Here is an 11,429-nt window from a genome sequence, read left to right on the forward strand (position 1 = left end):
TCTCACATTTTCACAAGGCAAAGTGACTTCATCCCCAACTCTGACAACAATACGGGGGGAGAGTTGTTCAGTCACTGCTGTTGAAAAGATGAGAGAAAAATGAGCTGAAATATGAATATGGCTTCAACATGTTGAAAAACTACTGTCATAATTCATTAGTTAAATAATAGTTGCAGTAGCAGTAGAATAAAAAAATAAGCTATCTTTTCAAATGCTTGTGGTTATTTGCATCCTTACCTGGAAACAGTAGCACCATCATCAGAAATAAAGATGTTTTAATCCATCTGAACTCAACCATCGTGTGTCTTTTTCTGTCCCTCCTCAGCTAACTGTTAAAGTTTCTGAACTGATATTTGAACAATCTTCTTCCTGTGTAATGTATTACTTCCTCATTGTGACCGTCTTCTTTTTCTCTCTTTTGTAAGTTGCTGTAGGCGGAGCACTAACAACTTTTTTTCAGCTTTTAATTTCCTTGAATTCCTGAATTTGAACCACCAAAGATTCAATTTAACAAAATATGAACTTATCTCACCGCAGAAACCTTCATAGACTGATTACTGAATCTTGCTTGTTGGATGTGAGGGTGAAAGTCTCAACTGAATCTGCGATTAGAGAGAATAAAAACTGTCAGAATTTCTCTCCAAACCCAAGAGGGAACAGCAGGCTTTTTGACATATTAGTCCCAAGTACAACAGACTGTATTGTGATGTCAGCTGAATTGAAAGGCTTCTTGAAATAATTGTTTGTGAAATGTTTGTATTTTGGTGATTCTTAAAACCTTTATTCTCTTACTTAAAAAGATTAGTCCTGTACTTCTGATTGTTGTTTTGGTTCAAACACCATGATGACAGAGCTTTAAGTGATGTATAACGCATGATTCATGCATTATAGGACGTTACGTGCATTCATGTTGCTTTCTATAATGTGATGATCGAGTCACTATTATTTTGTTTATGTGATTAGTTAATGCCTAATGGATCATCAGTGATCATCTAGTATTAAGTCACAATTTTTAGTCCAATATTAAGCTGTTTTCTTTAAAAGCAACATATTGACGTTTTCATGTAACCACCAGTTTGATAAAAAACATATTGATGAAAATACACTGATACACTTTTCTTTAGAGACTGAACAAATGCATGGGTTTCAAATGTTTTTTGATTAATTAATGTATGTAAGTAACTGTAAGTTAACATTACTTAACTGATGATTCATTAAGCATTAATTAATCACGTAGACTTAAAGTGACTTCATCATTTCACACCACAAGCCACATGAACCATAAATACAGTATTGAGATGCTCAGGTGATAGTACCTGCAAGGAAAATCAGTTACAGCAGCAATTAAAAGTGATATTCAACAAAGTGATATGTAAACTATATAATCACATAAATATCGCCCTGCAGTATAGGTCATATAGCCTGCTGCCTCCATGTTAGCAGATGGGAAATGAGCCAAATATAAAAACTCAGTGATCACGTCAAATAAAATGTTCCCAAAGATGGCATCTGTCATTTTACGTAGTTCTTATCACACTTCTGTATGTTCTAGTGTTTATTGTTCTGTTTTCTGTTTTGTTTTAATTTGTTATTTAAAGGTATAAAAAGGGGGTTTTACATCATGATTGACAGCTGGGCCCTGATTGCAACCTGGATCAATACTGCGCAGACTCTGGCTCTGAACGACGGCCATATCATTTTTGTACAGTGGGAGGAAGTGGAAACATGACGACCATCTTAATATGTCGATGATATAACCTTTAAAGAGTTGTTGATTTTATCAACTGGTTTAGTTTTACCCTTTGGTTTGTCAACCTCTGCTTCCTTGCAATTAATTCAGCAACTTTTGCTGTAAATTGGACTTGAAATGAAACTACATCATTGAATACAGTTCACTCAGCTGGTTTCACAGTGTGGGTGCTGAGGAGAAATGAACACAATTAATCAATTCTTTTTTAGGAAATAATATCAAACTCCTACCACAGCACCCCTGCTACCTTTCCCATTAATGCAAATTAAACCAATATGTTACAATATGTTGAAAGGCTGCTTTAAAAGAGCCATGGACTTCATTTAGTACACATAAAGCTCAGTGGAGAGTGAAGAAATAGAAAAAAGACTGCTCTATCACTGGGATCCCAGCTACACACATAGTGGTAACTATTTTTATATATTATTTCTGAATGTGTCGGACATCATATAAGAAGGAGGAGATGGTCTGGTACAATTTACTTTATTAAGACAGGAATGAAAGTTATACAAAGAAATTATGATTTATCAGCCACATTAAAAAGGTTTCTCCACTGCGAGAAGCAGCAGATGTTTTTCTCTGTAGACAGTCACTTATAGGTATCACATTTTACATTTTGAATGAAAAGAGGTTTTGATGTGTGATTTGTAAATTATTTTTTTTTAAATAATTATTATTATTATTAAAAAAGCAGTGTGCGATGTGCCATAGTGATCGTGCATTTGTTTTGGTCTGAGATGCTGGTGCTCTAGTGAGACATCTAGTTTGAAGGTCACACCTTTAAAGCAAACTGAACAGCAATATAAATGTGCAATTTTTAGATGTTAAACAAATTCACATGTATGCAGCCTTACAAATGTTGGATTATTACTTCTGCATTTTACATCGTGTTACTAGTTAACATATTACTCTTACTCTAACCTTTTCTGGGCAAAAATATTTGTAAATGTTCATATAAATAACTGTAAAAGAGAAGAAAAACCTAAAATGTTCTGTCTTTCTTTCCCTTCATGTATCAAGCACAGTCAATACTGCACACTGTAAATAGCTGATTATTAGGATAGAATATAAAATTCTGTATAAAGTTTAATTTGCATGTACAAATTCCCCACAGGAATACACTATCTCTATTTTGAGTAAAGGTTTTCAGAAAGATTTAACGAATCAGTTATAAATCTAAAATAACTGTGAGCATATAACTTGTAAAGTTAGCACAGGCTAAGGCATAACCATCATCACCATCCCCTCTGAGCTGAGAAACAAGAGCAAAACAACACATCACATTAACAAACACATTAGCACAATGAAAACTGGCACAACATAACCTGTACTAGGACTTGATTTTGATGGAGGCAAACACCATCCACAGAACACAACATAATGGCAGTAACAATTTATACGGACTCGCTATTTTATATTGTATTCTATTCTGCTGTAGTCGAATCACCTTTCCCATTCTTCTCACCTGAAGATAAAACTGATACTGGAGTCAATGTGAGTATAATACAGCTACATGGTGGAGAACAAATACCAGTACATGTAACTTTGTACTGGGTGAAGTGTGTGATCTGACCATGTCTTGACTGGTTTCTAGAGCAGAGTCACTGCAGTGTTTAAGCTCTGTCCCTGGACAAGCACAGACTAGCTACAGTTTTATATTTTAGATAAGATAAGATAATGCTGTTAGTCCCACAGTGGTGATATTTGCTTTGCTACAGCAGCGAGAATACAGCACAATAGAAGTGAAGGTAAAAAAAGCAAGATATAATAAATAAGTAAAACATTTGAAGTCTGACAGCAGCAGGAAGGAAGGACCTGCAGTGTTTCCTTCACAGACTTTAGGTAAATCAGCCAGTCAGTGGAGGCGCTGCCAAATGCTGAATGTCCTGCATGATCCTCCTCCTCAGCTCCCTCTGCACTTCCTTCAGTTCTTCCTTATACCTGACCTTTAGGCACTCTTTTTGTCCTTAAAGAGAACCTTTATGTCAGGAGTAATCTGCGGTTCCTCTTCCATTATTATTATTTGTAACCTTACATCTGGAGAGGAATTCTGGTAACACATCTGGTGCGCACGGCCACAGATGACTGTAAGCTGCAACAATACCATGGCGTGCACACCTGCAGCCAGCTACTCCCTGCAGCTGCTGTGCCAAATAACCTTTGGCTATAATTCACACAAGGCCCAAACAAAAGAACTGCTAAATGTCTGTGGTAAAAAGAAGGATGATGAATTAATCACATCAAACTTTATCAGGCACCTCAAAATGTTTCCAGATAGGTGAGTCACTTGGACGGTGAGCAAACATGTATTACTTAGCAACAGCAATCTTATGTTAGCTTTCTACCAGCTTTGAGGACAACTTGATTAGATTGGTGTTGACTTAATGTCTAAAAAAGCGGAGTGCCTGCTGGCTTTGCCATGAAAATTAAAATGCTCAGGAAACATAATCATCCACGTTCCGCTGCCACCGATCTGTTGGCTCACATTAAACTGAGAGAAAGACCACATTAATTAACATCAGATTTTTATTTTGGAAAATATGTATATATATATATATATATATAGTTATAGTGAGCTGTATGTTCATGTCACAAGGCAAAATACAAATATTAACTTTAAAGGAAAGCTTTCATTGTGTATTTTTTTTGCATTACCCTATTTCAAGTGATCATATACCATACAACTATGCTGATACTGTATGTTAACAGATAAAGGAGTGATGGTTGCTGTGTTTTAATTCCTTGGATATAGCTATGCAGTGTTCTCATAAGGCTGGATGGCATGCAACAGATCGTAGAAGAGACTTGAGACTTGACTTCCATCTGAGGAGTCGCACAGCACTAATCAAGAATGTTGCTAAACCCACAGCCACAGTGATGAACCTTGAAAACTTTATAAACGTTCAAGTTTTGCAGCTAAAATTACAACAAATGACATATTTTACATTGTATTAAACACTGATTAATATAATAGATTTGTTTCCAACTATAGTAGCCTATTTGAACTGACAATGATGAATTACTTATATTTTGACATTTGAATACAGTATTTCATTTTCTACTATTTCTACCCAGCTCTAATGCGTCTGTATCATATGAAGCTCTGAAAATACACATTTCTCTCCCCAAAGCCATCCGTGATTGTACTGACCCTCCAACATTCAAATCACTGACAAAAACACACCTTACACCTTTTTAAAATAGCTTTTAAAATCTGAGTCTAATGTGTTTTTTTAAATATGCTAATGTACTGTTTTATATTGTTTTTTAACCTATTGATGTGCTTAGTATTCTCTTTTATTAATATTGTACAGTGCTCCTTTGAGTATTCAGAAAAAGCGCATCTTTTAAAATAAAATGTATTATTATTTATTAATTAATTTTTATAGATATTATTTTAAACATAGCTCAATTCTTCTTTCTAATAATTCATCTATCACAGGAGAAAGGTTTGACTCATTTCGTCCTCTTGGGTCTGTCTTATGATAATAAAGGCAAAAATCTATTAATTGAAAATTACGATCTCCTTTAATTTTGATATCACTTCATACATCTCTCAATCTACACAAACAAGGAGTGAGGTTTGTATGATATTTATTATTGTATGACGCAAGTGATATGTTTTGTCAAGATTTTCAAGCTATTGAGGATAATATTTCTTGTTACCCATTTTTTAGGGGTGATCATGTATTGTTTAAAAGCTAAGTATCAGAAGGATGAAGACAAAGTCCCTTTCTCCGTGAAGAATGAAATAGAAGCATCAGGCATTTAGAACTTGTAATAAAGCATTTGCGGCATCTAATATAGTAATAATTCATTTTATTTAATATGATAGAGCCGCTTTTCTGAATACTCAAACGCACTGTACAATGATATAGTATAAAGAAGAATACAAAGAACATCAATAGGTATAAAAACAATATAAACACGTATCATTACATATGTAAAAACACATTAGACTCAGATTTTAAAAGCTATTTTAAAAAGATGGTGTTTTTGCTCGTTGATTTGAATGTTTGGGTAGGGTCAGTACAATCAGGATGGCTTTGGGGAGAGAAATGTGTATTTTCAGAGCTTCATATGATATAGACGCATTAGAGCTGGGTAGAAATAGTAGAAAAATGAACATACTGTATTCAAAATGTCAAAAATTAAGGTATTCATCATTGTCAGTTTCAAATAGGCTTAACTATAGATTGGAAACAAATCTATTATTATTAATCAGTGTTTAATACAAATTGTAAAATATGGTCATTTGTTGTAATTTTAGCTGCAAAACTTTGATACGTTTATAATTTTCAAGGTCATCACTGGTGGCTTGTGGCGTTTAGCAACATTCTTGAATTAGTGCTTGGTGGCGAACTCCTCAGGATGGAAAGTCAGTCTCAAGTCTCTTTACGATCTTGCTTGCATGCCATCCAGCCTTATGAGTAACACTGCATAGCTATATTCCAAAGGAATTAAAACACAGCAAACATCACTCCTTTACTCTTTTTTGTTGTATTTGTTTCTTGTTAAAAGAATGGTTACATATCGCAGCTGGGTAATGTAATTTTAACTGTAAGCCATGAAGGCATAACTTTGCCACTGTGGAGCCAAAATGAATAAAAAGCCTGTGCCATTGTTCTAAAAAACATATGTTGGACACAGGGTGGTAACTATTATTGGGGTTACAGCACAGCCCCTCAAATGTCCGTGCATGACCTTCACTAAGATTAGTGCATGTGCAAAAACTGGTCTATTATGCTCCCAAAACAACAGCAAAAAAAAACATTGTGTATAGTTTAACAAATCATGACTTCATAGTTAAAATGTTGTGAGGGTTCTCAAAATTGCAGATAACCCAATAAAATCCTCTGCAAGAAACACACTGTGTACAAATCTGTTCTGCTTAACTACATTTCATTCCTGTATCTGCTAACCAGACAACCCAGATATCGCTTCTGACATGAAAGAATGCTGCCAGACTGTGGCTCTACTCCAAAGTCCTCTCACTTCATTTCAATTCAAATGTAAATGCAAGATGTTAGTTTTGTCAATCTGTACTGTCTGTAATTCATCCTGGAAATGATTGTCTGCAGGGTGGGTTGGTTCATCAGGGAATCCTGGCAGGTCCTCTGTGGAGAAGCACCAGGTCATCTGGTTCTGGCGGCATCCATGTCCTGCTTTGTGATCCCATTCAGCTTCATTAGCTGTATAAGTAATTTGGGCCATTTTAGTCAAATGATCAGAGCTGAGTAGGATGATATTATGAAAGCTTGACAGAGAAATAACTGTGTGAATAAGGACCTTGTGTACTTTGATACCCTGTCCGTTGAGGATAACGGTAATGCGTGGAGTTTCACTGCCTGGCTGAGCCTACCTGAAGACAGCAGAGAACATCAGAATGACTGATTGTTGAGGATATCACAAAAGTATTTACATTGTCAGTTCACTTAAATCTGTGTGGCCACTTCATCTAAATGATGGTTTTTAATCATAAGGTCATTTAAAATCATATGTTAGGTCTCGCTGGAAAAAGTTGTACAATTTCTGTGGTCTGGAAAAGAAATAATGTTTTGATATCGAATGATCACATCATGGATGTGATTTGAAAAATTAAAATCACTGAAAAAATTATTGGGATGCACGATATTTATAAATGAACGATACTTGGATTCAAGTGGAATGTCTATATTTCAGGTTTCCCTTTGTTCCAAACTAAGGTATTTGCCTCAGAATGGTGAGCATTCAGTTAGTTCAAGCTAATGTTAGCAAAATGCTTCTCTAGAACTAGCTGCTAATTTACATCATTGATAATTAAGCCTGTTACTAACATATGCTAACATATACAACTTAAAATACTATACACTTCAAAATTTGGTTCTCTTTTCATTTCATCATAAGACAATCCGTACATAGCATATCTAGTACAGGAATTTAAAAAAGGAAGGGTCATTCATAACACACATTCTAATCTGTTGGTGCCATTGTATTGAAGCTTGAGAGCATACTAAACCAACTATTACATTTTGTCATTTCGATGAAGAGAATCCTCTAACCACTGAGAAACACGGACCAGATGATACTGAAAATGCCGTTTCGATTTATTTATGCTGTTGTTCTCCAAATAGTATAACAAGGGGAGTTATCTATAAACATTTTAGGCACACTTTCATCCCACATTCTTTAAAAATTGGCCATAGTAAGCATTTACTTTGATTCACCAAAGCCTGTAGATAGTATGCATCATCATCTCAGATATTATTTGGAGACACCACATAACCAATGCAACCTTCTGGAAAATGTAATTCTCATGAATGTGTTCTTTCATTTGGTAGAACGCATCACTCATCAAGGTCAATATGGATAGATGTTGTTTTATGTGCTCTTCATATATCTCAAGATGGGCTTTCTAGAGAACTGGTATCAGACAGCAATTGCAATTGGTGTGTTGATGATAATGCCTAACTTTTCCTTTTTTATTTCCTTGTCCCTAAGTAAGATTGCTCAGCTGTTACTGGACACAGAGCAAAAAGGGTTAAAACTTTTATTAATACCATTTTATTTTTAGATAAGATAGATAAGAATACGGTATCATTTATTGGATCCCCCGTGAGTAGAAGTTCCAGTGACACAGCAGCATAGAGTGTATGCAAGCAAAAAGTAATTACAAAAAGAATAATAAAATATATTCGTAAGGCAGATGGGCTTTAGTCCTGACAATAGTGCTAATTGGTTATGAATGATTTCAGTATAATTTGAATATTTTTTTATTTTGCCTACCAAATATTCTATTCATTCTCAAAGACAGGTCATACACGTAACAGTTTGGCAGAACACCCACAAAGTAAATAACTTGGTAAAATCTAATTCGCAAGTCATCCGATAACAGTGGCTTGTTGTTAGTCTGTTGGAATGCTCTTCTTCCACATTTCTTATTTCTCTCCCTGTGCAGTCTGAGTTGATGTTAAATTCAGCTCATGGTGCAAGAGAAAAGATGAAAGAGACGAGAGATGGGTGGTGGTTGCTGGTTTGTGTCTGCTGAGTGATCTTTGACCTGGTTAGCCTTTGACAGGATTTCAGTTTGACAGATGTTGGTGTGTGTGTGTGTGTTGTGTGGTGGTGTGTGTGGGCGTGGTGTGAGTTGTAGTGGAGAGAGTTTGGTATGTTTATGTTATAAATTAATTGTGTGGTATAATTCCATAGAATATTCACAACAAACTTGCATCAATATTGTTTTAGAAGCGACTATGACCGGAAGCATATGAAATGTCCAATGGCTTACTTGTATAGCCGCCTTCCTAGTCTCTGACACTTCAAGCGCTTTTACACTACATGGCCACATTCACCTTTCAACACCATTCACACAGTGATGGCAAGGCCCCATCACACGAGAAACTAACCATTCACCACACGTGATGCAAGCATCAGGGCGCATTTGGTTCGTTCTTCTCAGTAGAGGAATTTAAAGGAGGTTGTCTAGTATGGCTCATTCTAAGGTAGTGGAAACACAATATTCTATTTCTCAGGTGGATATCACCAATTATCAACATCTATACTATCTATTCATGGTTCCAATAGATCTTCCTAAATTGGGTTACACACTGGCCTTTGGAATCAAAAATAAATGCATCAAAGAACACAACAATAGCCTTACTTTGTGGTTGATGACCAACAAGGCCCAAACAGAAGGAAATGTCACCCAAGATCTGAAGGGAGCTGGTTATTTATTGGATGTCTTGGTTTCAGGAGTTTCAGGTTTTGTGATAGATAATTGGAGATTCCCATGCGCGCAAGACCAGGTGTTCCATTCTTCAGGTCTGTCATCTCCTTGCATCTCTTATAATTACTTGAGCTGCGTCTGTCCCAGACCCTTGAGCGGTTCCCAGGGTGCTTGTGGAATGTCTTTATAATTTCTAACCTAACAGCCAGGGCAGACTGGATAATAGTCAGGCCCGGAACTAAAACAGAGCATTGCGTGGTATAATAGATATTTTTCTTTTACAGTTCTGTCAGTAACTAAGTATCTGTTTACTTACTAAAGCTGCTAAAGCCATTTTCAAAGTGTCAATTGACTTCCATAATTAGCCTACAGCGTAAATATAATGTTTTGGGGTTGCCTTTGTAGCAGGCATTTCCTCAGAAGTTTGACTGGATTGTGTGATCACAATGAAGCCTGGTTCTAGTAATTATCATGACAAGAAATTTTCATCCATTATCTCGCAAGATGTATCATGCATGTAATTTGTATCTCTCAATGTTACCCAAGAGAAATAATTAAATTAATAGATATCATAGGTAAAATAAAATAGACGAAATGATACACACCACACCACAAAAAAATATATACGTTATTACATACACATATACGATACATACACGTATGACACCAAGATTATTGTTTGTACATTTTCTTAAATATTGTCTGCTGATGTCGTACCGTTCGCAGTGATGGTTGGCTGTCCTGGTTTGTTTTTGCTTGATTTAACCAATATGATTTTGTATTTGCACTACCACGCCTACCTCACGTGTATACTATTTATTTATCTTTATTTCATCATGTAAATTACTCATCCTTATACTCAATCTTGATTTGATTGTTGATTGTTATTTATGTCTTGTTGGATGAGTCTGTGTTATTTTTATGTCTTGTTAAATGTTGATTCCTATTTATGTTTGTGATTATTTATTTATGTCTTGTTTAAATTGTAATTTTATTTATATCTTTTCTATTTTTTTTTATTGATGATTTGCACGTTGGGTCTAGAGGACTGAAATTCTCAATGTTGTGCTGTATGTGTGGCATCGTATAGCACACATGGACAATAACAGCTGACTTTGACTGGCTTTGACTTTGTATCACTGGATTGGACAGAATCTAAATTCTTCGGTATCCTGACCAGTCTGGTCTGGTCTACAGGACATGAAGGAAACTTGCTCCTTCTACAGTTAAATGGTCAAAACCATGTGCCGCTAGACTATTGGGGCTCATCGGGTATTCATAAGCATAGAGATAAACATATTCAGTTTTCAACTATAATTTTTCGGTTTGAAGTTTACTGGTTGCTGCAAAAGTCTGAAAACTCAAACACTATACACAGTTACAGTTTCGTCGCACAAAGCCAGGATAGTGACCTGGATAACAGAAAGGGCTTTTTTCCTGGTGTCAGCTCAAACAATGTGATCAATCAGACTCAGATGGAGAAGTCATGAATTTATATGTGCCGAGAAAGATGTTTGATTTTCTACACTTTTCCATACACATGTGGTGGTGGCTTGACTCGGTTTTGCACCAAGCACCAGTGTGGCAGGATTTTCTCTCCGATTACACAGGGCCTACTTGGTTAAAAGGTTGTTTGTCGGCAGAGAAGAGTATTGATGTAAGAAACGTCTAAAATTGAATTAAATGGGAACTGGCAATTAGACAGAAAGCAGTGAATCAAATAAACATTATCGATTGGTTCATTGGTGGTATTCTTATAAGCACATATACTCACCTTCGTCCTTACTCCTATAAAGGTTGAAAGCGAAATATAAACGATATGAAAGGTAGAAACGGAGAAATAAATTCAACCCACAGAGATTTCAGATTAAGAAACTAGTACTGAGCTGACATTCAGGTAACTGATCCTTTGCTTTGTACAAAAAGGTTAAAGGAATAATGTCTTTGCTCTACCAATCTAATGACACTTCACAC

The sequence above is a fragment of the Morone saxatilis genome, unplaced genomic scaffold, assembly GCF_004916995.1.
Source record: "Morone saxatilis isolate NCDOM2014 unplaced genomic scaffold, NCSU_SB_2.0 Contig7, whole genome shotgun sequence".
In the NCBI taxonomy this organism is placed as follows: domain Eukaryota; kingdom Metazoa; phylum Chordata; class Actinopteri; family Moronidae; genus Morone; species Morone saxatilis.